General features: G+C 49.4%; 7 non-coding genes across 7 annotated transcripts; all 7 read right to left on the bottom strand.

Annotated features, from left to right (window-relative positions):
* Window positions 1–2613: 2613 nt before the first annotated feature.
* On the bottom strand, window positions 2614–2706 carry trnay-gua (transfer RNA tyrosine (anticodon GUA)). Its single transcript has 2 exons — window positions 2670–2706; window positions 2614–2649 (listed from the first exon to the last, which is right to left on the bottom strand). It is a non-coding gene; the product is annotated as a tRNA-Tyr (tRNA).
* A 3321-nt stretch (window positions 2707–6027) lies between these two features.
* On the bottom strand, window positions 6028–6120 carry trnay-gua (transfer RNA tyrosine (anticodon GUA)). Its single transcript has 2 exons — window positions 6084–6120; window positions 6028–6063 (listed from the first exon to the last, which is right to left on the bottom strand). It is a non-coding gene; the product is annotated as a tRNA-Tyr (tRNA).
* A 3323-nt stretch (window positions 6121–9443) lies between these two features.
* On the bottom strand, window positions 9444–9536 carry trnay-gua (transfer RNA tyrosine (anticodon GUA)). The gene is made up of 2 exons: window positions 9500–9536; window positions 9444–9479 (listed from the first exon to the last, which is right to left on the bottom strand). It is a non-coding gene; the product is annotated as a tRNA-Tyr (tRNA).
* A 2238-nt stretch (window positions 9537–11774) lies between these two features.
* trnay-gua (transfer RNA tyrosine (anticodon GUA)) lies at window positions 11775–11867 on the bottom strand. The gene is made up of 2 exons: window positions 11831–11867; window positions 11775–11810 (listed from the first exon to the last, which is right to left on the bottom strand). It is a non-coding gene; the product is annotated as a tRNA-Tyr (tRNA).
* Window positions 11868–15179: 3312 nt separating this feature from the next.
* Window positions 15180–15272, bottom strand: trnay-gua (transfer RNA tyrosine (anticodon GUA)). Its single transcript has 2 exons — window positions 15236–15272; window positions 15180–15215 (listed from the first exon to the last, which is right to left on the bottom strand). It is a non-coding gene; the product is annotated as a tRNA-Tyr (tRNA).
* Window positions 15273–18595: 3323 nt separating this feature from the next.
* Window positions 18596–18688, bottom strand: trnay-gua (transfer RNA tyrosine (anticodon GUA)). The gene is made up of 2 exons: window positions 18652–18688; window positions 18596–18631 (listed from the first exon to the last, which is right to left on the bottom strand). It is a non-coding gene; the product is annotated as a tRNA-Tyr (tRNA).
* A 2238-nt stretch (window positions 18689–20926) lies between these two features.
* On the bottom strand, window positions 20927–21019 carry trnay-gua (transfer RNA tyrosine (anticodon GUA)). Its single transcript has 2 exons — window positions 20983–21019; window positions 20927–20962 (listed from the first exon to the last, which is right to left on the bottom strand). It is a non-coding gene; the product is annotated as a tRNA-Tyr (tRNA).
* Between the last annotated feature and the right edge of the window lie 3407 nt (window positions 21020–24426).

Here is a 24426-nt window from a genome sequence, read left to right as displayed (position 1 = left end):
ACCTATTTGAGGACTAGCCCACTCCTTGTATCCAATCGACATTGCGGAGCAGCAGCGAGCGAGCAACAGCAGGACGCGAAGCCACAGTAACGAAGAAAGAAGCCGAGAAGAGCACGAGACCACGGAAGGGAAGCGAGGTGACCGGCAAGTAGCGGCCGCCCTGTGTGTGAGGGAGCAGGCGAGAGCGCTGTCTGACTGATAGCCAACTTGTTTTGCCTGAAAGGGAGTGCTGAGTGCTTTGAAGTGTTGCTGCCCACGTCTGCGTGTTGCAGACTGGCGCAATCCAAGATCCAGGATTACGTGCTGAGGGACGCACTTAAAATTGGTACAGTCGCCGCAAAGGCACGGTGGGGAAGGGCCACGGTTTAAAGGCCTTCTGCCACGGTAAATCCGGGGGCAGGAATCAGTACACAACTCCCCTCGGGCTGTACTTGCAACTTCTTTTTCGTGTACATGGAGCACCATGATCTGCAAACACCTATGTAGTGCCATGTACAATGTAAGGTCTGTTTCGTAATGCACGTTGAAAAGAAAAAAATGTAAACGTACCGTCACCCATTCCGTGTACTGTATAGTGACACATGTAATGTAATTTTGTTGAATGTACTACAAGGTATCCCGTATTGTACTTGATCTGAAAAGCAAGGAAATGTATAGAACGGAACTGCCGTCAGCACCCAAATGTAATGTATGGGATTGCTGACCGCAGCTAAACATACTGAACTGCTTTTGAATGTACTGTACAAATTCTTTTGGCTTCTCTCACCTCATATATCCATCTTTGCAAAAATCAAGAAGTCTTGCTTATGACATGGCAGAAAATGGTTTGCTGGGCTTTGGCCCATCTGGCGTGAACTGAGTGAGTGACACGTGAGATCACGTTTCTTTCTGGAGAATTGCCCTGAGCCAAAAGCAGAGTGGAGAATGCGGGCATCGATCCCGCTACCTCTCACATGCGAAGCAAGCGCTCTACCATTTGAGCTAATTCCCCAGTGGCTTCTTGCAGTTGACCCTCGTTTGCTTCTCAGTCGCCTTTTCGCACTCGTCTGCAAGCTGCTCCACGACCATCAGAGAAAACCTATTTGAGGATTGGCCCACTCCTTCAATGCATTGTATCCAATCGACATTGCGGAGCAGCATCGAGCGAGCAACAGCAGGACGGGAAGCCACAGTAACGAAGAAAGAAGCCGAGAAGAGCACGAGACCACGGAAGGGAAGCGAGGTGACCGGCAAGTAGCGGCCGCCCTGTGTGTGAGGGAGCAGGCGAGAGCGCTGTCTGACTGATAGCCAACTTGTTTTGCCTGAAAGGGAGTGCTGAGTGCTTTGAAGTGTTGCTGCCCACGTCTGCGTGTTGCAGACTGGCGCAATCCAAGATCCAGGATTACGTGCTGAGGGACGCACTTAAAATTGGTACAGTCGCCGCAAAGGCACGGTGGGGAAGGGCCACAGTTTAAAGGCCTTCTGCCACGGTAAACCCGGGGGCAGGAATCAGTACACAACTCCCCTCGGGCTGTACTTGCAACTTCTTTTTCGTGTACATGGAGCACCATGATCTGCAAACACCTATGTAGTGCCATGTACAATGTAAGGTCTGTTTCGTAATGCACGTTGAAAAGAAAAAAATGTAAACGTACCGTCACCCATTCCGTGTACTGTATGGTGACACATGTAATGTAATTTTGTTGAATGTACTACAAGGTATCCCGTATTGTACTTGATCTGAAAAGCAAGGAAATGTATAGAACGGAACTGCCGTCAGCACCCAAATGTAATGTATGGGATTGCTGACCGCAGCTAAACATACTGAACTGCTTTTGAATGTACTGTACAAATTCTTTTGGCTTCTCTCACCTCATATATCCATCTTTGCAAAAATCAAGAAGTCTTGCTTATGACATGGCAGAAAATGGTTTGCTGGGCTTTGGCCCATCTGCCGTGAACTCAGTGAGTGACACGTGAGATCACGTTTCTTTCTGGAGAATTGCCCTGAGCCAAAAGCAGAGTGGAGAATGCGGGCATCGATCCCGCTACCTCTCACATGCGAAGCAAGCCCTCTACCATTTGAGCTAATTCCCCAGTAGCTTCTGACAGTTGACCATCCTTTGCTTCTCAGTCGCCTTTTCGCACTCGTCTCCAAGCTGCTCCACGACCATCAGAGAAAACCTATTTGAGGATTGGCCCACTCCTTCAATGCATTGTATCCAATCGACATTGCGGAGCAGCATCGAGCGAGCAACAGCAGGACGGGAAGCCACAGTAACGAAGAAAGAAGCCGAGAAGAGCACGAGACCACGGAAGGGAAGCGAGGTGACCGGCAAGTAGCGGCCGCCCTGTGTGTGAGGGAGCAGGCGAGAGCGCTGTCTGACTGATAGCCAACTTGTTTTGCCTGAAAGGGAGTGCTGAGTGCTTTGAAGTGTTGCTGCTCAATGGCACTCTCTGCTGGTGAGCAGACACAAATGCTCAAGCATAACAGCTGTGTGAAGGTGGATGCAGAGTGCATTAAGGTTTGAGACGAGAAAAGTGGTGTCCTGCGTCTTCAGGGCAACATGATGCACCATAAAGTGAAGAGTGCTGGTTTGAGTGAATTGCTGCTTAATCCAAAAGAACACCAGCTCCTTCAAGCCGGAATTGAACCAGCAACCTAAGGATAATCTTGCTGCATATTGTCACTACAGTCCTCCGCTCTACCAACTGAGCTATCGAAGGGAAGCTGCAAAGATGCTTCTGTGTGATGATTGTTTTCCCAGCGCATGTTGACGCATCTGGCCTCATGGAGTGGCCTGTGCGTCTTCAGTACCAGCCCATGCTGCAGCGCTGTGAGACTGTGAACCACCAGCTACTCTTTACAGCCTGGAAAACGCGTGTGACTAACAATCACAAGAGTGTAGCTTTGACTTCTTATCAGGCTCGCAGATTTTTTGCAAGCTGTGCATTATGAATTTAAAGACCTTGCAAGCTGCCCTACTTGGTCGTGCTGCCTGGCGGCTTGCATGGCAAGTGCCTTCTTCGTGCAGCAGGCAGCGTATCAGTCTGCTCAATCGAAGGTCCTGAGTTAAATGCTCAGAAAAAGAATCAGTGCTAAAAAGTCGTTCTTTTAGCTTCTTTCACTTCATATATCCACCTTTGCAAAAATCAAGAAGTCTTGCTTATGACATGGCAGAAAAAAGTTTGCTGTGCTTTGGCCCATCTGGCGTGAACTCAGTGACACGTGAGACCACGTTTCTTTCTGGAGAATTGCCCTGAGCCAAAAGCAGAGTGGAGAATGCGGGCATCGATCCCGCTCCCTCTCACATGCTAAACGAGCGCTCTACCATTTGAGCTAATTCCCCAGCAGCTTCTTGCAGGTTGCCCTCGTTTGCTTCTCAGTCGCGTTTTCCCACTCGTCTCCAAGCTGCTCCACGACCATCAGAGAAAACCTATTTGAGGATTGGCCCACTCCTTCAATGCATTGTATCCAATCGACATTGCGGAGCAGCATCGAGCGAGCAACAGCAGGACGGGAAGCCACAGTAACGAAGAAAGAAGCCGAGAAGAGCACGAGACCACGGAAGGGAAGCGAGGTGACCGGCAAGTAGCGGCCGCCCTGTGTGTGAGGGAGCAGGCGAGAGCGCTGTCTGACTGATAGCCAACTTGTTTTGCCTGAAAGGGAGTGCTGAGTGCTTTGAAGTGTTGCTGCCCACGTCTGCGTGTTGCAGACTGGCGCAATCCAAGATCCAGGATTACGTGCTGAGGGACGCACTTAAAATTGGTACAGTCGCCGCAAAGGCACGGTGGGGAAGGGCCACAGTTTAAAGGCCTTCTGCCACGGTAAACCCGGGGGCAGGAATCAGTACACAACTCCTCTCGGGCTGTACTTGCAACTTCTTTTTCGTGTACATGGAGCACCATGATCTGCAAACACCTATGTAGTGCCATGTACAATGTAAGGTCTGTTTCGTAATGCACGTTGAAAAGAAAAAAATGTAAACGTACCGTCACCCATTCCGTGTACTGTATAGTGACACATGTAATGTAATTTTGTTGAATGTACTACAAGGTATCCCGTATTGTACTTGATCTGAAAAGCAAGGCAATGTATAGAACGGAACTGCCGTCAGCACCCAAATGTAATGTATGGGATTGCTGACCGCAGCTAAACATACTGAACTGCTTTTGAATGTACTGTACAAATTATTTTGGCTTCTCTCACCTCATATATCCATCTTTGCAAAAATCAAGAAGTCTTGCTTATGACATGGCAGAAAATGGTTTGCTGGGCTTTGGCCCATCTGGCGTGAACTGAGTGAGTGACACGTGAGATCACGTTTCTTTCTGGAGAATTGCCCTGAGCCAAAAGCAGAGTGGAGAATGCGGGCATCGATCCCGCTACCTCTCACATGCGAAGCAAGCGCTCTACCATTTGAGCTAATTCCCCAGTAGCTTCTTGCAGTTGACCCTCCTTTGCTTCTCAGTCGCCTTTTCGCACTCGTCTCCAAGCTGCTCCACGACCATCAGAGAAAACCGATTTGAGGATTGGCCCACTCCTTCAATGCATTGTATCCAATCGACATTGCGGAGCAGCATCGAGCGAGCAACAGCAGGACGGGAAGCCACAGTAACGAAGAAAGAAGCCGAGAAGAGCACGAGACCACGGAAGGGAAGCGAGGTGACCGGCAAGTAGCGGCCGCCCTGTGTGTGAGGGAGCAGGCGAGAGCGCTGTCTGACTGATAGCCAACTTGTTTTGCCTGAAAGGGAGTGCTGAGTGCTTTGAAGTGTTGCTGCCCACGTCTGCGTGTTGCAGACTGGCGCAATCCAAGATCCAGGATTACGTGCTGAGGGACGCACTTAAAATTGGTACAGTCGCCGCAAAGGCACGGTGGGGAAGGGCCACAGTTTAAAGGCCTTCTGCCACGGTAAACCCGGGGGCAGGAATCAGTACACAACTCCTCTCGGGCTGTACTTGCAACTTCTTTTTCGTGTACATGGAGCACCATGATCTGCAAACACCTATGTAGTGCCATGTACAATGTAAGGTCTGATTCGTAATGCACGTTGAAAAGAAAAAAATGTAAACGTACCGTCACCCATTCCGTGTACTGTATAGTGACACATGTAATGTAATTTTGTTGAATGTACTACAAGGTATCCCGTATTGTACTTGATCTGAAAAGCAAGGCAATGTATAGAACGGAACTGCCGTCAGCACCCAAATGTAATGTATGGGATTGCTGACCGCAGCTAAACATACTGAACTGCTTTTGAATGTACTGTACAAATTCTTTTGGCTTCTCTCACCTCATATATCCATCTTTGCAAAAATCAAGAAGTCTTGCTTATGACATGGCAGAAAATGGTTTGCTGGGCTTTGGCCCATCTGGCGTGAACTGAGTGAGTGACACGTGAGATCACGTTTCTTTCTGGAGAATTGCCCTGAGCCAAAAGCAGAGTGGAGAATGCGGGCATCGATCCCGCTACCTCTCACATGCGAAGCAAGCGCTCTACCATTTGAGCTAATTCCCCAGTAGCTTCTTGCAGTTGACCCTCCTTTGCTTCTCAGTCGCCTTTTCGCACTCGTCTCCAAGCTGCTCCACGACCATCAGAGAAAACCTATTTGAGGACTGGCCCACTCCTTGTATCCAATCGACATTGCGGAGCAGCAGCGAGCGAGCAACAGCAGGACGCGAAGCCAAAGTAACGAAGAAAGAAGCCGAGAAGAGCACGAGACCACGGAAGGGAAGCGAGGTGACCGGCAAGTAGCGGCCGCCCTGTGTTTGAGGGAGCAGGCGAGAGCGCTGTCTGACTGATAGCCAACTTGTTTTGCCTGAAAGGGAGTGCTGAGTGCTTTGAAGTGTTGCTGCTCAATGGCACTCTCTGCTGGTGAGCAGACACAAATGCTCAAGCATAACAGCTGTGTGAAGGTGGATGCAGAGTGCATTAAGGTTTGAGACGAGAAAAGTGGTGTCCTGCGTCTTCAGGGCAACATGATGCACCATGAAGTGAAGAGTGCTGGTTTGAGTGAATTGCTGCTTAATCCAAAAGAACACCAGCTCCTTCAAGCCGGAATTGAACCAGCAACCTAAGGATAATCTTGCTGCATATTGTCACTACAGTCCTCCGCTCTACCAACTGAGCTATCGAAGGGAAGCTGCAAAGATGCTTCTGTGTGATGATTGTTTTCCCAGCGCATGTTGACGCATCTGGCCTCATGGAGTGGCCTGTGCGTCTTCAGTACCAGCCCATGCTGCAGCGCTGTGAGACTGTGAACCACCAGCTACTCTTTACAGCCTGGAAAACGCGTGTGACTAACAATCACAAGAGTGTAGCTTTGACTTCTTATCAGGCTCGCAGATTTTTTGCAAGCTGTGCATTATGAATTTAAAGACCTTGCAAGCTGCCCTACTTGGTCGTGCTGCCTGGCGGCTTGCATGGCAAGTGCCTTCTTCGTGCAGCAGGCAGCGTATCAGTCTGCTCAATCGAAGGTCCTGAGTTAAATGCTCAGAAAAAGAATCAGTGCTAAAAAGTCGTTCTTTTAGCTTCTTTCACTTCATATATCCACCTTTGCAAAAATCAAGAAGTCTTGCTTATGACATGGCAGAAAAAAGTTTGCTGTGCTTTGGCCCATCTGGCGTGAACTCAGTGACACGTGAGACCACGTTTCTTTCTGGAGAATTGCCCTGAGCCAAAAGCAGAGTGGAGAATGCGGGCATCGATCCCGCTCCCTCTCACATGCTAAACGAGCGCTCTAACATTTGAGCTAATTCCCCAGCAACTTCTTGCAGGTTGCCCTCGTTTGCTTCTCAGTCGCGTTTTCCCACTCGTCTCCAAGCTGCTCCACGACCATCAGAGAAAACCTATTTGAGGATTGGCCCACTCCTTCAATGCATTGTATCCAATCGACATTGCGGAGCAGCATCGAGCGAGCAACAGCAGGACGGGAAGCCACAGTAACGAAGAAAGAAGCCGAGAAGAGCACGAGACCACGGAAGGGAAGCGAGGTGACCGGCAAGTAGCGGCCGCCCTGTGTGTGAGGGAGCAGGCGAGAGCGCTGTCTGACTGATAGCCAACTTGTTTTGCCTGAAAGGGAGTGCTGAGTGCTTTGAAGTGTTGCTGCCCACGTCTGCGTGTTGCAGACTGGCGCAATCCAAGATCCAGGATTACGTGCTGAGGGACGCACTTAAAATTGGTACAGTCGCCGCAAAGGCACGGTGGGGAAGGGCCACAGTTTAAAGGCCTTCTGCCACGGTAAACCCGGGGGCAGGAATCAGTACACAACTCCTCTCGGGCTGTACTTGCAACTTCTTTTTCGTGTACATGGAGCACCATGATCTGCAAACACCTATGTAGTGCCATGTACAATGTAAGGTCTGTTTCGTAATGCACGTTGAAAAGAAAAAAATGTAAACGTACCGTCACCCATTCCGTGTACTGTATAGTGACACATGTAATGTAATTTTGTTGAATGTACTACAAGGTATCCCGTATTGTACTTGATCTGAAAAGCAAGGCAATGTATAGAACGGAACTGCCGTCAGCACCCAAATGTAATGTATGGGATTGCTGACCGCAGCTAAACATACTGAACTGCTTTTGAATGTACTGTACAAATTATTTTGGCTTCTCTCACCTCATATATCCATCTTTGCAAAAATCAAGAAGTCTTGCTTATGACATGGCAGAAAATGGTTTGCTGGGCTTTGGCCCATCTGCCGTGAACTCAGTGAGTGACACGTGAGATCACGTTTCTTTCTGGAGAATTGCCCTGAGCCAAAAGCAGAGTGGAGAATGCGGGCATCGATCCCGCTACCTCTCACATGCGAAGCAAGCGCTCTACCATTTGAGCTAATTCCCCAGTAGCTTCTTGCAGTTGACCCTCCTTTGCTTCTCAGTCGCCTTTTCGCACTCGTCTCCAAGCTGCTCCACGACCATCAGAGAAAACCGATTTGAGGATTGGCCCACTCCTTCAATGCATTGTATCCAATCGACATTGCGGAGCAGCATCGAGCGAGCAACAGCAGGACGGGAAGCCACAGTAACGAAGAAAGAAGCCGAGAAGAGCACGAGACCACGGAAGGGAAGCGAGGTGACCGGCAAGTAGCGGCCGCCCTGTGTGTGAGGGAGCAGGCGAGAGCGCTGTCTGACTGATAGCCAACTTGTTTTGCCTGAAAGGGAGTGCTGAGTGCTTTGAAGTGTTGCTGCCCACGTCTGCGTGTTGCAGACTGGCGCAATCCAAGATCCAGGATTACGTGCTGAGGGACGCACTTAAAATTGGTACAGTCGCCGCAAAGGCACGGTGGGGAAGGGCCACAGTTTAAAGGCCTTCTGCCACGGTAAACCCGGGGGCAGGAATCAGTACACAACTCCTCTCGGGCTGTACTTGCAACTTCTTTTTCGTGTACATGGAGCACCATGATCTGCAAACACCTATGTAGTGCCATGTACAATGTAAGGTCTGTTTCGTAATGCACGTTGAAAAGAAAAAAATGTAAACGTACCGTCACCCATTCCGTGTACTGTATAGTGACACATGTAATGTAATTTTGTTGAATGTACTACAAGGTATCCCGTATTGTACTTGATCTGAAAAGCAAGGCAATGTATAGAACGGAACTGCCGTCAGCACCCAAATGTAATGTATGGGATTGCTGACTGCAGCTAAACATACTGAACTGCTTTTGAATGTACTGTACAAATTCTTTTGGCTTCTCTCACCTCATATATCCATCTTTGCAAAAATCAAGAAGTCTTGCTTATGACATGGCAGAAAATGGTTTGCTGGGCTTTGACCCATCTGGCGTGAACTCAGTGAGTGACACGTGAGATCACGTTTCTTTCTGGAGAATTGCCCTGAGCCAAAAGCAGAGTGGAGAATGCGGGCATCGATCCCGCTACCTCTCACATGCGAAGCAAGCGCTCTACCATTTGAGCTAATTCCCCAGTAGCTTCTTGCAGTTGACCCTCGTTTGCTTCTCAGTCGCCTTTTCGCACTCGTCTCCAAGCTGCTCAACGACCATCAGAGAAAACCTATTTGAGGATTGGCCCACTCCTTCAATGCATTGTATCCAATCGACATTGCGGAGCAGCATCGAGCGAGCAACAGCAGGACGGGAAGCCACAGTAACGAAGAAAGAAGCCGAGAAGAGCACGAGACCACGGAAGGGAAGCGAGGTGACCGGCAAGTAGCGGCCGCCCTGTGTGTGATGGAGCAGGCGAGAGCGCTGTCTGACTGATAGCCAACTTGTTTTGCCTGAAAGGGAGTGCTGAGTGCTTTGAAGTGTTGCTGCTCAATGGCACTCTCTGCTGGTGAGCAGACACAAATGCTCAAGCATAACAGCTGTGTGAAGGTGGACGCAGAGTGCATTAATGTTTGAGACGAGAAAAGTGGTGTCCTGCGTCTTCAGGGCAACATGATGCACCATAAAGTGGTGGTTTGAGTGAATTGCTGCTTGATCCAAAAGAACACCAGCTCCTTCGAGCCGCAATTGAACCAGCAACCTAAGGATAATCTTGCTGCATATTGTCACTACAGTCCTCCGCTCTACCAACTGAGCTATCGAAGGGAAGCTGCAAAGATGCTTCTGTGTGATGATTGTTTTCCCAGCGCATTTTGACGCATCTGGCCTCATGGAGTGGCCTGTGCGTCTTCAGTACCAGCCCATGCTGCAGCGCTGTGAGACTGTGAACCGCCAGCTACTCTTTACAGCCTGGAAAACGCGTGTGACTAACAATCACAAGAGTGTAGCTTTGACTTCTTATCAGGCTCGCAGATTTTTTGCAAGCTGTGCATTATGAATTTAAAGACCTTGCAAGCTGCCCTACTTGGTCGTGCTGCCTGGCGGCTTGCATGGCAAGTGCCTTCTTCGTGCAGCAGGCAGCGTATCAGTCTGCTCAATCGAAGGTCCTGAGTCAAATGCTCAGAAAAGGAATCAGTGCTAAAAAGTCGTTCTTTTAGCTTCTTTCACTTCATATATCCACCTTTGCAAAAATCAAGAAGTCTTGCTTATGACATGGCAGAAAAAAGTTTGCTGTGCTTTGGCCCATCTGGCGCGAACTCAGTGAAACGTGAGACCACGTTTCTTTCTGGAGAATTGCCCTGAGCCTAAAGCAGAGTGGAGAACGCGGGCATCGATCCCGCTACCTCTCACATGCTAAACGAGCGCTCTAACATTTGAGCTAATTCCCCAGCAACTTCTTGCAGGTTGCCCTCGTTTGCTTCTCAGTCGCGTTTTCCCACTCGTCTCCAAGCTGCTCCACGACCATCAGAGAAAACCGATTTGAGGATTGGCCCACTCCTTCAATGCATTGTATCCAATCGACATTGCGGAGCAGCATCGAGCGAGCAACAGCAGGACGGGAAGCCACAGTAACGAAGAAAGATGCCGAGAAGAGCACGAGACCACGGAAGGGAAGCGAGGTGACCGGCAAGTAGCGGCCGCCCTGTGTGTGAGGGAGCAGGCGAGAGCGCTGTCTGACTGATAGCCAACTTGTTTTGCCTGAAAGGGAGTGCTGAGTGCTTTGAAGTGTTGCTGCCCACGTCTGCGTGTTGCAGACTGGCGCAATCCAAGATCCAGGATTACGTGCTGAGGGACGCACTTAAAATTGGTACAGTCGCCGCAAAGGCACGGTGGGGAAGGGCCACAGTTTAAAGGCCTTCTGCCACGGTAAACCCGGGGGCAGGAATCAGTACACAACTCCCCTCGGGCTGTACTTGCAACTTCTTTTTTGTGTACATGGAGCACCATGATCTGCAAACACCTATGTAGTGCCATGTACAATGTAAGGTCTGTTTCGTAATGCACGTTGAAAAGAAAAGAATGTAAACGTACCGTCACCCATTCCGTGTACTGTATAGTGACACATGTAATGTAATTTTGTTGAATGTACTACAAGGTATCCCGTATTGTACTTGATCTGAAAAGCAAGGCAATGTATAGAACGGAACTGCCGTCAGCACCCAAATGTAATGTATGGGATTGCTGACTGCAGCTAAACATACTGAACTGCTTTTGAATGTACTGTACAAATTCTTTTGGCTTCTCTCACCTCATATATCCATCTTTGCAAAAATCAAGAAGTCTTGCTTATGACATGGCAGAAAATGGTTTGCTGGGCTTTGACCCATCTGGCGTGAACTCAGTGAGTGACACGTGAGATCACGTTTCTTTCTGGAGAATTGCCCTGAGCCAAAAGCAGAGTGGAGAATGCGGGCATCGATCCCGCTACCACTCACATGCGAAGCAAGCGTTCTACCATTTGAGCTAATTCCCCAGTAGCTTCTTGCAGTTGACCCTCGTTTGCTTCTCAGTCGCCTTTTCGCACTCGTCTCCAAGCTGCTCAACGACCATCAGAGAAAACCTATTTGAGGATTGGCCCACTCCTTCAATGCATTGTATCCAATCGACATTGCGGAGCAGCATCGAGCGAGCAACAGCAGGACGGGAAGCCACAGTAACGAAGAAAGAAGCCGAGAAGAGCACGAGACCACGGAAGGGAAGCGAGGTGACCGGCAAGTAGCGGCCGCCCTGTGTGCGAGGGAGCAGGCGAGAGCGCTGTCTGACTGATAGCCAACTAGTTTTGCCTGAAAGGGAGTGCTGAGTGCTTTGAAGTGTTGCTGCTCAATGGCACTCTCTGCTGGTGAGCAGACACAAATGCTCAAGCATAACAACTGTGTGAAGGTGGACGCAGAGTGCATTAAGGTTTGAGACGAGAAAAGTGGTGTCCTGCGTCTTCAGGGCAACATGATGCACCATAAAGTGGTGGTTTGAGTGAATTGCTGCTTAATCCAAAAGAACACCAGCTCCTTCGAGCCGCAATTGAACCAGCAACCTAAGGATAATCTTGCTGTATATTGTCACTACAGTCCTCCGCTCTACCAACTGAGCTATCGAAGGGAAGCTGCAAAGATGCTTCTGTGTGATGATTGTTTTCCCAGCGCATGTTGATGCATCTGGCCTCATGGAGTGGCCTGTGCGTCTTCAGTACCAGCCCATGCTGCAGCGCTGTGAGACTGTGAACCGCCAGCTACTCTTTACAGCCTGGAAAACGCGTGTGACTAACAATCACAAGAGTGTAGCTTTGACTTCTTATCAGGCTCGCAGATTTTTTGCAAGCTGTGCATTATGAATTTAAAGACCTTGCAAGCTGCCCTACTTGGTCGTGCTGCCTGGCGGCTTGCATGGCAAGTGCCTTCTTCGTGCAGCAGGCAGCGTATCAGTCTGCTCAATCGAAGGTCCTGAGTTAAATGCTCAGAAAAAGAATTAGTGCTAAAAAGTCGTTCTTTTAGCTTCTTTCACTTCATATATCCACCTTTGCAAAAATCAAGAAGTCTTGCTTATGACATGGCAGAAAAAAGTTTGCTGTGCTTTGGCCCATCTGCCGTGAACTCAGTGAAACGTGAGACCACGTTTCTTTCTGGAGAATTGCCCTGAGCCAAAAGCAGAGTGGAGAATGCGGGCATCGATCCCGCTACCTCTCACATGCGAAACGAGCGCTCTAACATTTGAGCTAATTCCCCAGCAACTTCTTGCAGGTAGCCCTCGTTTGCTTCTCAGTCGCCTTTTCCCACTCGTCTCCAAGCTGCTCCACGACCATCAGAGAAAACCTATTTGAGGACTGGCCCACTCCTTGTATCCAATCGACATTGCGGAGCAGCAGCGAGCGAGCAACAGCAGGACGCGAAGCCACAGTAACAAAGAAAGAAGTCGAGAAGAGCACGAGACCGCGGAAGGGAAGCGAGGTGACCGGCAAGTCGCGGCCGCCCTGTGTGTGAGGGAGCAGGCGAGAGCGCTGTCTGACTGATAGCCAACTTGTTTTGCCTGAAAGGGAGTGCTGAGTGCTTTGAAGTGTTGCTGCCCACGTCTGCGTGTTGCAGACTGGCGCAATCCAAGATCCAGGATTACGTGCTGAGGGACGCACTTAAAATTGGTACAGTCGCCGCAAAGGCACGGTGGGGAAGGGCCACAGTTTAAAGGCCTTCTGCCACGGTAAACCCGGGGGCAGGAATCAGTACACAACTCCCCTCGGGCTGTACTTGCAACTTCTTTTTCGTGTACATGGAGCACCATGATCTGCAAACACCTATGTAGTGCCATGTACAATGTAAGGTCTGTTTCGTAATGCACGTTGAAAAGAAAAAAATGTAAACGTACCGTCACCCATTCCGTGTACTGTATAGTGACACATGTAATGTAATTTTGTTGAATGTACTACAAGGTATCCCGTATTGTACTTGATCTGAAAAGCAAGGAAATGTATAGAACGGAACTGCCGTCAGCACCCAAATGTAATGTATGGGATTGCTGACCGCAGCTAAACATACTGAACTGCTTTTGAATGTACTGTACAAATTCTTTTGGCTTCTCTCACCTCATATATCCATCTTTGCAAAAATCAAGAAGTCTTGCTTATGACATGGCAGAAAATGGTTTGCTGGGCTTTGGCCCATCTGCCGTGAACTCAGTGAGTGACACGTGAGATCACGTTTCTTTCTGGAGAATTGCCCTGAGCCAAAAGCAGAGTGGAGAATGCGGGCATCGATCCCGCTACCTCTCACATGCGAAGCAAGCGCTCTACCATTTGAGCTAATTCCCCAGTAGCTTCTTGCAGTTGACCCTCGTTTGCTTCTCAGTCGCCTTTTCGCACTCGACTCCAAGCTGCTCCACGACCATCAGAGAAAACCTATTTGAGGATTGGCCCACTCCTTCAATGCATTGGATCCAATCGACATTGCGGAGCAGCAGCGAGCGAGCAACAGCAGGACGCGAAGCCAAAGTAACGAAGAAAGAAGCCGAGAAGAGCACAAGACCACGGAAGGGAAGCGAGGTGACCGGCAAGTAGCGGCCGCCCTGTGTGTGAGGGAGCAGGCGAGAGCGCTGTCTGACTGATAGCCAACTTGTTTTGCCTGAAAGGGAGTGCTGAGTGCTTTGAAGTGTTGCTGCCCACGTCTGCGTGTTGCAGACTGGCGCAATCCAAGATCCAGGATTACGTGCTGAGGGACGCACTTAAAATTGGTACAGTCGCCGCAAAGGCACGGTGGGGAAGGGCCACAGTTTAAAGGCCTTCTGCCACGGTAAACCCGGGGGCAGGAATCAGTACACAACTCCCCTCGGGCTGTACTTGCAACTTCTTTTTCGTGTACATGGAGCACCATGATCTGCAAACACCTATGTAGTGCCATGTACAATGTAAGGTCTGTTTCGTAATGCACGTTGAAAAGAAAAAAATGTAAACGTACCGTCACCCATTCCGTGTACTGTATAGTGACACATGTAATGTAATTTTGTTGAATGTACTACAAGGTATCCCGTATTGTACTTGATCTGAAAAGCAAGGAAATGTATAGAACGGAACTGCCGTCAGCACCCAAATGTAATGTATGGGATTGCTGACCGCAGCTAAACATACTGAACTGCTTTTGAATGTACTGTACAAATTCTTTTGGCTTTTCTCACCTCATATATCCATCTTTGCAAAAATCAAGAAGTCTTGCTTATGACATGGCAGAAAATGGTTTGCTGGGCTTTGGCCCATCTGTCGTGAACTCAGTGAGTGACACGTGAGACCACGTTTCTTTCTGGAGAATTGCCCTGAGCCAAAAGCAGAGTGGAGAATGCGGGCATCGATCCCGCTACCTCTCACATGCTAAGCGAGCGCTCTACCATTTGAGCTAATTCCCCAGCAGCTTTTTGCAGGTTGCCCTCGTTTGCTTCTCAGTCGCCTTTTCGCACTCGTCTCCAAGAAGCTCCACGACCATCAGAGAAAACCTATTTGAGGACTGGCCCACTCCTTGTATCCAATCGACATTGCGGAGCAGCAGCGAGCGAGCAACAGCAGGACGCGAAGCCAAAGTAACGAAGAAAGAAGCCGAGAAGAGCACGAGACCACGGAAGGGAAGCGAGGTGACCGGCAAGTAGCGGCCGCCCTGTGTTTGAGGGAGCAGGCGAGAGCGCTGTCTGACTGATAGCCAACTTGTTTTGCCTGAAAGGGAGTGCTGAGTGCTTTGAAGTGTTGCTGCTCAATGGCACTCTCTGCTGGTGAGCAGACACAAATGCTCAAGCATAACAGCTGTGTGAAGGTGGATGCAGAGTGCATTAAGGTTTGAGACGAGAAAAGTGGTGTCCTGCGTCTTCAGGGCAACATGATGCACCATGAAGTGAAGAGTGCTGGTTTGAGTGAATTGCTGCTTAATCCAAAAGAACACCAGCTCCTTCAAGCCGGAATTGAACCAGCAACCTAAGGATAATCTTGCTGCATATTGTCACTACAGTCCTCCGCTCTACCAACTGAGCTATCGAAGGGAAGCTGCAAAGATGCTTCTGTGTGATGATTGTTTTCCCAGCGCATGTTGACGCATCTGGCCTCATGGAGTGGCCTGTGCGTCTTCAGTACCAGCCCATGCTGCAGCGCTGTGAGACTGTGAACCACCAGCTACTCTTTACAGCCTGGAAAACGCGTGTGACTAACAATCACAAGAGTGTAGCTTTGACTTCTTATCAGGCTCGCAGATTTTTTGCAAGCTGTGCATTATGAATTTAAAGACCTTGCAAGCTGCCCTACTTGGTCGTGCTGCCTGGCGGCTTGCATGGCAAGTGCCTTCTTCGTGCAGCAGGCAGCGTATCAGTCTGCTCAATCGAAGGTCCTGAGTTAAATGCTCAGAAAAAGAATCAGTGCTAAAAAGTCGTTCTTTTAGCTTCTTTCACTTCATATATCCACCTTTGCAAAAATCAAGAAGTCTTGCTTATGACATGGCAGAAAAAAGTTTGCTGTGCTTTGGCCCATCTGGCGTGAACTCAGTGACACGTGAGACCACGTTTCTTTCTGGAGAATTGCCCTGAGCCAAAAGCAGAGTGGAGAATGCGGGCATCGATCCCGCTCCCTCTCACATGCTAAACGAGCGCTCTAACATTTGAGCTAATTCCCCAGCAACTTCTTGCAGGTTGCCCTCGTTTGCTTCTCAGTCGCGTTTTCCCACTCGTCTCCAAGCTGCTCCACGACCATCAGAGAAAACCTATTTGAGGATTGGCCCACTCCTTCAATGCATTGTATCCAATCGACATTGCGGAGCAGCATCGAGCGAGCAACAGCAGGACGGGAAGCCACAGTAACGAAGAAAGAAGCCGAGAAGAGCACGAGACCACGGAAGGGAAGCGAGGTGACCGGCAAGTAGCGGCCGCCCTGTGTGTGAGGGAGCAGGCGAGAGCGCTGTCTGACTGATAGCCAACTTGTTTTGCCTGAAAGGGAGTGCTGAGTGCTTTGAAGTGTTGCTGCCCACGTCTGCGTGTTGCAGACTGGCGCAATCCAAGATCCAGGATTACGTGCTGAGGGACGCACTTAAAATTGGTACAGTCGCCGCAAAGGCACGGTGGGGAAGGGCCACAGTTTAAAGGCCTTCTGCCACGGTAAACCCGGGGGCAGGAATCAGTACACAACTCCTCTCGGGCTGTACTTGCAACTTCTTTTTCGTGTACATGGAGCACCATGATCTGCAAACACCTATGTAGTGCCATGTACAATGTAAGGTCTGTTTCGTAATGCACGTTGAAAAGAAAAAAATGTAAACGTACCGTCACCCATTCCGTGTACTGTATAGTGACACATGTAATGTAATTTTGTTGAATGTACTACAAGGTATCCCGTATTGTACTTGATCTGAAAAGCAAGGCAATGTATAGAACGGAACTGCCGTCAGCACCCAAATGTAATGTATGGGATTGCTGACCGCAGCTAAACATACTGAACTGCTTTTGAATGTACTGTACAAATTATTTTGGCTTCTCTCACCTCATATATCCATCTTTGCAAAAATCAAGAAGTCTTGCTTATGACATGGCAGAAAATGGTTTGCTGGGCTTTGGCCCATCTGGCGTGAACTGAGTGAGTGACACGTGAGATCACGTTTCTTTCTGGAGAATTGCCCTGAGCCAAAAGCAGAGTGGAGAATGCGGGCATCGATCCCGCTACCTCTCACATGCGAAGCAAGCACTCTACCATTTGAGCTAATTCCCCAGTAGCTTCTTGCAGTTGACCCTCCTTTGCTTCTCAGTCGCCTTTTCGCACTCGTCTCCAAGCTGCTCCACGACCATCAGAGAAAACCGATTTGAGGATTGGCCCACTCCTTCAATGCATTGTATCCAATCGACATTGCGGAGCAGCATCGAGCGAGCAACAGCAGGACGGGAAGCCACAGTAACGAAGAAAGAAGCCGAGAAGAGCACGAGACCACGGAAGGGAAGCGAGGTGACCGGCAAGTAGCGGCCGCCCTGTGTGTGAGGGAGCAGGCGAGAGCGCTGTCTGACTGATAGCCAACTTGTTTTGCCTGAAAGGGAGTGCTGAGTGCTTTGAAGTGTTGCTGCCCACGTCTGCGTGTTGCAGACTGGCGCAATCCAAGATCCAGGATTACGTGCTGAGGGACGCACTTAAAATTGGTACAGTCGCCGCAAAGGCACGGTGGGGAAGGGCCACAGTTTAAAGGCCTTCTGCCACGGTAAACCCGGGGGCAGGAATCAGTACACAACTCCCCTCGGGCTGTACTTGCAACTTCTTTTTTGTGTACATGGAGCACCATGATCTGCAAACACCTATGAAGTGCCATGTACAATGTAAGGTCTGTTTCGTAATGCACGTTGAAAAGAAAAAAATGTAAACGTACCGTCACCCATTCCGTGTACTGTATAGTGACACATGTAATGTAATTTTGTTGAATGTACTACAAGGTATCCCGTATTGTACTTGATCTGAAAAGCAAGGCAATGTATAGAACGGAACTGCCGTCAGCACCCAAATGTAATGTATGGGATTGCTGACTGCAGCTAAACATACTGAACTGCTTTTGAATGTACTGTACAAATTCTTTTGGCTTCTCTCACCTCATATATCCATCTTTGCAAAAATCAAGAAGTCTTGCTTATGACATGGCAGAAAATGGTTTGCTGGGCTTTGACCCATCTGGCGTGAACTCAGTGAGTGACACGTGAGATCACGTTTCTTTCTGGAGAATTGCCCTGAGCCAAAAGCAGAGTGGAGAATGCGGGCATCGATCCCGCTACCTCTCACATGCGAAGCAAGCGCTCTACCATTTGAGCTAATTCCCCAGTAGCTTCTTGCAGTTGACCCTCGTTTGCTTCTCAGTCGCCTTTTCGCACTCGTCTCCAAGCTGCTCAACGACCATCAGAGAAAACCTATTTGAGGATTGGCCCACTCCTTCAATGCATTGTATCCAATCGACATTGCGGAGCAGCATCGAGCGAGCAACAGCAGGACGGGAAGCCACAGTAACGAAGAAAGAAGCCGAGAAGAGCACGAGACCACGGAAGGGAAGCGAGGTGACCGGCAAGTAGCGGCCGCCCTGTGTGTGATGGAGCAGGCGAGAGCGCTGTCTGACTGATAGCCAACTTGTTTTGCCTGAAAGGGAGTGCTGAGTGCTTTGAAGTGTTGCTGCTCAATGGCACTCTCTGCTGGTGAGCAGACACAAATGCTCAAGCATAACAGCTGTGTGAAGGTGGACGCAGAGTGCATTAATGTTTGAGACGAGAAAAGTGGTGTCCTGCGTCTTCAGGGCAACATGATGCACCATAAAGTGGTGGTTTGAGTGAATTGCTGCTTGATCCAAAAGAACACCAGCTCCTTCGAGCCGCAATTGAACCAGCAACCTAAGGATAATCTTGCTGCATATTGTCACTACAGTCCTCCGCTCTACCAACTGAGCTATCGAAGGGAAGCTGCAAAGATGCTTCTGTGTGATGATTGTTTTCCCAGCGCATTTTGACGCATCTGGCCTCATGGAGTGGCCTGTGCGTCTTCAGTACCAGCCCATGCTGCAGCGCTGTGAGACTGTGAACCGCCAGCTACTCTTTACAGCCTGGAAAACGCGTGTGACTAACAATCACAAGAGTGTAGCTTTGACTTCTTATCAGGCTCGCAGATTTTTTGCAAGCTGTGCATTATGAATTTAAAGACCTTGCAAGCTGCCCTACTTGGTCGTGCTGCCTGGCGGCTTGCATGGCAAGTGCCTTCTTCGTGCAGCAGGCAGCGTATCAGTCTGCTCAATCGAAGGTCCTGAGTCAAATGCTCAGAAAAGGAATCAGTGCTAAAAAGTCGTTCTTTTAGCTTCTTTCACTTCATATATCCACCTTTGCAAAAATCAAGAAGTCTTGCTTATGACATGGCAGAAAAAAGTTTGCTGTGCTTTGGCCCATCTGGCGCGAACTCAGTGAAACGTGAGACCACGTTTCTTTCTGGAGAATTGCCCTGAGCCTAAAGCAGAGTGGAGAACGCGGGCATCGATCCCGCTACCTCTCACATGCTAAACGAGCGCTCTAACATTTGAGCTAATTCCCCAGCAACTTCTTGCAGGTTGCCCTCGTTTGCTTCTCAGTCGCGTTTTCCCACTCGTCTCCAAGCTGCTCCACGACCATCAGAGAAAACCGATTTGAGGATTGGCCCACTCCTTCAATGCATTGTATCCAATCGACATTGCGGAGCAGCATCGAGCGAGCAACAGCAGGACGGGAAGCCACAGTAACGAAGAAAGATGCCGAGAAGAGCACGAGACCACGGAAGGGAAGCGAGGTGACCGGCAAGTAGCGGCCGCCCTGTGTGTGAGGGAGCAGGCGAGAGCGCTGTCTGACTGATAGCCAACTTGTTTTGCCTGAAAGGGAGTGCTGAGTGCTTTGAAGTGTTGCTGCCCACGTCTGCGTGTTGCAGACTGGCGCAATCCAAGATCCAGGATTACGTGCTGAGGGACGCACTTAAAATTGGTACAGTCGCCGCAAAGGCACGGTGGGGAAGGGCCACAGTTTAAAGGCCTTCTGCCACGGTAAACCCGGGGGCAGGAATCAGTACACAACTCCCCTCGGGCTGTACTTGCAACTTCTTTTTTGTGTACATGGAGCACCATGATCTGCAAACACCTATGTAGTGCCATGTACAATGTAAGGTCTGTTTCGTAATGCACGTTGAAAAGAAAAGAATGTAAACGTACCGTCACCCATTCCGTGTACTGTATAGTGACACATGTAATGTAATTTTGTTGAATGTACTACAAGGTATCCCGTATTGTACTTGATCTGAAAAGCAAGGCAATGTATAGAACGGAACTGCCGTCAGCACCCAAATGTAATGTATGGGATTGCTGACTGCAGCTAAACATACTGAACTGCTTTTGAATGTACTGTACAAATTCTTTTGGCTTCTCTCACCTCATATATCCATCTTTGCAAAAATCAAGAAGTCTTGCTTATGACATGGCAGAAAATGGTTTGCTGGGCTTTGACCCATCTGGCGTGAACTCAGTGAGTGACACGTGAGATCACGTTTCTTTCTGGAGAATTGCCCTGAGCCAAAAGCAGAGTGGAGAATGCGGGCATCGATCCCGCTACCACTCACATGCGAAGCAAGCGTTCTACCATTTGAGCTAATTCCCCAGTAGCTTCTTGCAGTTGACCCTCGTTTGCTTCTCAGTCGCCTTTTCGCACTCGTCTCCAAGCTGCTCAACGACCATCAGAGAAAACCTATTTGAGGATTGGCCCACTCCTTCAATGCATTGTATCCAATCGACATTGCGGAGCAGCATCGAGCGAGCAACAGCAGGACGGGAAGCCACAGTAACGAAGAAAGAAGCCGAGAAGAGCACGAGACCACGGAAGGGAAGCGAGGTGACCGGCAAGTAGCGGCCGCCCTGTGTGCGAGGGAGCAGGCGAGAGCGCTGTCTGACTGATAGCCAACTAGTTTTGCCTGAAAGGGAGTGCTGAGTGCTTTGAAGTGTTGCTGCTCAATGGCACTCTCTGCTGGTGAGCAGACACAAATGCTCAAGCATAACAACTGTGTGAAGGTGGACGCAGAGTGCATTAAGGTTTGAGACGAGAAAAGTGGTGTCCTGCGTCTTCAGGGCAACATGATGCACCATAAAGTGGTGGTTTGAGTGAATTGCTGCTTAATCCAAAAGAACACCAGCTCCTTCGAGCCGCAATTGAACCAGCAACCTAAGGATAATCTTGCTGTATATTGTCACTACAGTCCTCCGCTCTACCAACTGAGCTATCGAAGGGAAGCTGCAAAGATGCTTCTGTGTGATGATTGTTTTCCCAGCGCATGTTGATGCATCTGGCCTCATGGAGTGGCCTGTGCGTCTTCAGTACCAGCCCATGCTGCAGCGCTGTGAGACTGTGAACCGCCAGCTACTCTTTACAGCCTGGAAAACGCGTGTGACTAACAATCACAAGAGTGTAGCTTTGACTTCTTATCAGGCTCGCAGATTTTTTGCAAGCTGTGCATTATGAATTTAAAGACCTTGCAAGCTGCCCTACTTGGTCGTGCTGCCTGGCGGCTTGCATGGCAAGTGCCTTCTTCGTGCAGCAGGCAGCGTATCAGTCTGCTCAATCGAAGGTCCTGAGTTAAATGCTCAGAAAAAGAATTAGTGCTAAAAAGTCGTTCTTTTAGCTTCTTTCACTTCATATATCCACCTTTGCAAAAATCAAGAAGTCTTGCTTATGACATGGCAGAAAAAAGTTTGCTGTGCTTTGGCCCATCTGCCGTGAACTCAGTGAAACGTGAGACCACGTTTCTTTCTGGAGAATTGCCCTGAGCCAAAAGCAGAGTGGAGAATGCGGGCATCGATCCCGCTACCTCTCACATGCGAAACGAGCGCTCTAACATTTGAGCTAATTCCCCAGCAACTTCTTGCAGGTAGCCCTCGTTTGCTTCTCAGTCGCCTTTTCCCACTCGTCTCCAAGCTGCTCCACGACCATCAGAGAAAACCTATTTGAGGACTGGCCCACTCCTTGTATCCAATCGACATTGCGGAGCAGCAGCGAGCGAGCAACAGCAGGACGCGAAGCCACAGTAACAAAGAAAGAAGTCGAGAAGAGCACGAGACCGCGGAAGGGAAGCGAGGTGACCGGCAAGTCGCGGCCGCCCTGTGTGTGAGGGAGCAGGCGAGAGCGCTGTCTGACTGATAGCCAACTTGTTTTGCCTGAAAGGGAGTGCTGAGTGCTTTGAAGTGTTGCTGCCCACGTCTGCGTGTTGCAGACTGGCGCAATCCAAGATCCAGGATTACGTGCTGAGGGACGCACTTAAAATTGGTACAGTCGCCGCAAAGGCACGGTGGGGAAGGGCCACAGTTTAAAGGCCTTCTGCCACGGTAAACCCGGGGGCAGGAATCAGTACACAACTCCCCTCGGGCTGTACTTGCAACTTCTTTTTCGTGTACATGGAGCACCATGATCTGCAAACACCTATGTAGTGCCATGTACAATGTAAGGTCTGTTTCGTAATGCACGTTGAAAAGAAAAAAATGTAAACGTACCGTCACCCATTCCGTGTACTGTATAGTGACACATGTAATGTAATTTTGTTGAATGTACTACAAGGTATCCCGTATTGTACTTGATCTGAAAAGCAAGGAAATGTATAGAACGGAACTGCCGTCAGCACCCAAATGTAATGTATGGGATTGCTGACCGCAGCTAAACATACTGAACTGCTTTTGAATGTACTGTACAAATTCTTTTGGCTTCTCTCACCTCATATATCCATCTTTGCAAAAATCAAGAAGTCTTGCTTATGACATGGCAGAAAATGGTTTGCTGGGCTTTGGCCCATCTGCCGTGAACTCAGTGAGTGACACGTGAGATCACGTTTCTTTCTGGAGAATTGCCCTGAGCCAAAAGCAGAGTGGAGAATGCGGGCATCGATCCCGCTACCTCTCACATGCGAAGCAAGCGCTCTACCATTTGAGCTAATTCCCCAGTAGCTTCTTGCAGTTGACCCTCGTTTGCTTCTCAGTCGCCTTTTCGCACTCGACTCCAAGCTGCTCCACGACCATCAGAGAAAACCTATTTGAGGATTGGCCCACTCCTTCAATGCATTGGATCCAATCGACATTGCGGAGCAGCAGCGAGCGAGCAACAGCAGGACGCGAAGCCAAAGTAACGAAGAAAGAAGCCGAGAAGAGCACAAGACCACGGAAGGGAAGCGAGGTGACCGGCAAGTAGCGGCCGCCCTGTGTGTGAGGGAGCAGGCGAGAGCGCTGTCTGACTGATAGCCAACTTGTTTTGCCTGAAAGGGAGTGCTGAGTGCTTTGAAGTGTTGCTGCCCACGTCTGCGTGTTGCAGACTGGCGCAATCCAAGATCCAGGATTACGTGCTGAGGGACGCACTTAAAATTGGTACAGTCGCCGCAAAGGCACGGTGGGGAAGGGCCACAGTTTAAAGGCCTTCTGCCACGGTAAACCCGGGGGCAGGAATCAGTACACAACTCCCCTCGGGCTGTACTTGCAACTTCTTTTTCGTGTACATGGAGCACCATGATCTGCAAACACCTATGTAGTGCCATGTACAATGTAAGGTCTGTTTCGTAATGCACGTTGAAAAGAAAAAAATGTAAACGTACCGTCACCCATTCCGTGTACTGTATAGTGACACATGTAATGTAATTTTGTTGAATGTACTACAAGGTATCCCGTATTGTACTTGATCTGAAAAGCAAGGAAATGTATAGAACGGAACTGCCGTCAGCACCCAAATGTAATGTATGGGATTGCTGACCGCAGCTAAACATACTGAACTGCTTTTGAATGTACTGTACAAATTCTTTTGGCTTTTCTCACCTCATATATCCATCTTTGCAAAAATCAAGAAGTCTTGCTTATGACATGGCAGAAAATGGTTTGCTGGGCTTTGGCCCATCTGTCGTGAACTCAGTGAGTGACACGTGAGACCACGTTTCTTTCTGGAGAATTGCCCTGAGCCAAAAGCAGAGTGGAGAATGCGGGCATCGATCCCGCTACCTCTCACATGCTAAGCGAGCGCTCTACCATTTGAGCTAATTCCCCAGCAGCTTTTTGCAGGTTGCCCTCGTTTGCTTCTCAGTCGCCTTTTCGCACTCGTCTCCAAGAAGCTCCACGACCATCAGAGAAAACCTATTTGAGGACTGGCCCACTCCTTGTATCCAATCGACATTGCGGAGCAGCAGCGAGCGAGCAACAGCAGGACGCGAAGCCAAAGTAACGAAGAAAGAAGCCGAGAAGAGCACGAGACCACGGAAGGGAAGCGAGGTGACCGGCAAGTAGCGGCCGCCCTGTGTGTGAGGGAGCAGGCGAGAGCGCTGTCTGACTGATAGCCAACTTGTTTTGCCTGAAAGGGAGTGCTGAGTGCTTTGAAGTGTTGCTGCCCACGTCTGCGTGTTGCAGACTGGCGCAATCCAAGATCCAGGATTATGTGCTGAGGGACGCACTTAAAATTGGTACAGTCGCCGCAAAGGCACGGTGGGGAAGGGCCACAGTTCAAAGGCCTTCTGCCACGGTAAACCCGGGGGCAGGAATCAGTACACAACTCCCCTCGGGCTGTACTTGCAACTTCTTTTTCGTGTACATGGAGCACCATGATCTGCAAACACCTATGTAGTGCCATGTTCAATGTAAGGTCTGTTTCGTAATGCACGTTGAAAAGAAAAAAA

The sequence above is a fragment of the Pristiophorus japonicus genome, chromosome 1, assembly GCF_044704955.1.
Source record: "Pristiophorus japonicus isolate sPriJap1 chromosome 1, sPriJap1.hap1, whole genome shotgun sequence".
Taxonomy (NCBI): Eukaryota; Metazoa; Chordata; class Chondrichthyes; family Pristiophoridae; genus Pristiophorus; species Pristiophorus japonicus.
The sequence above is the reverse complement of the archived record's forward strand: the minus strand, read 5'-3'. Positions and strand labels throughout refer to the sequence as shown.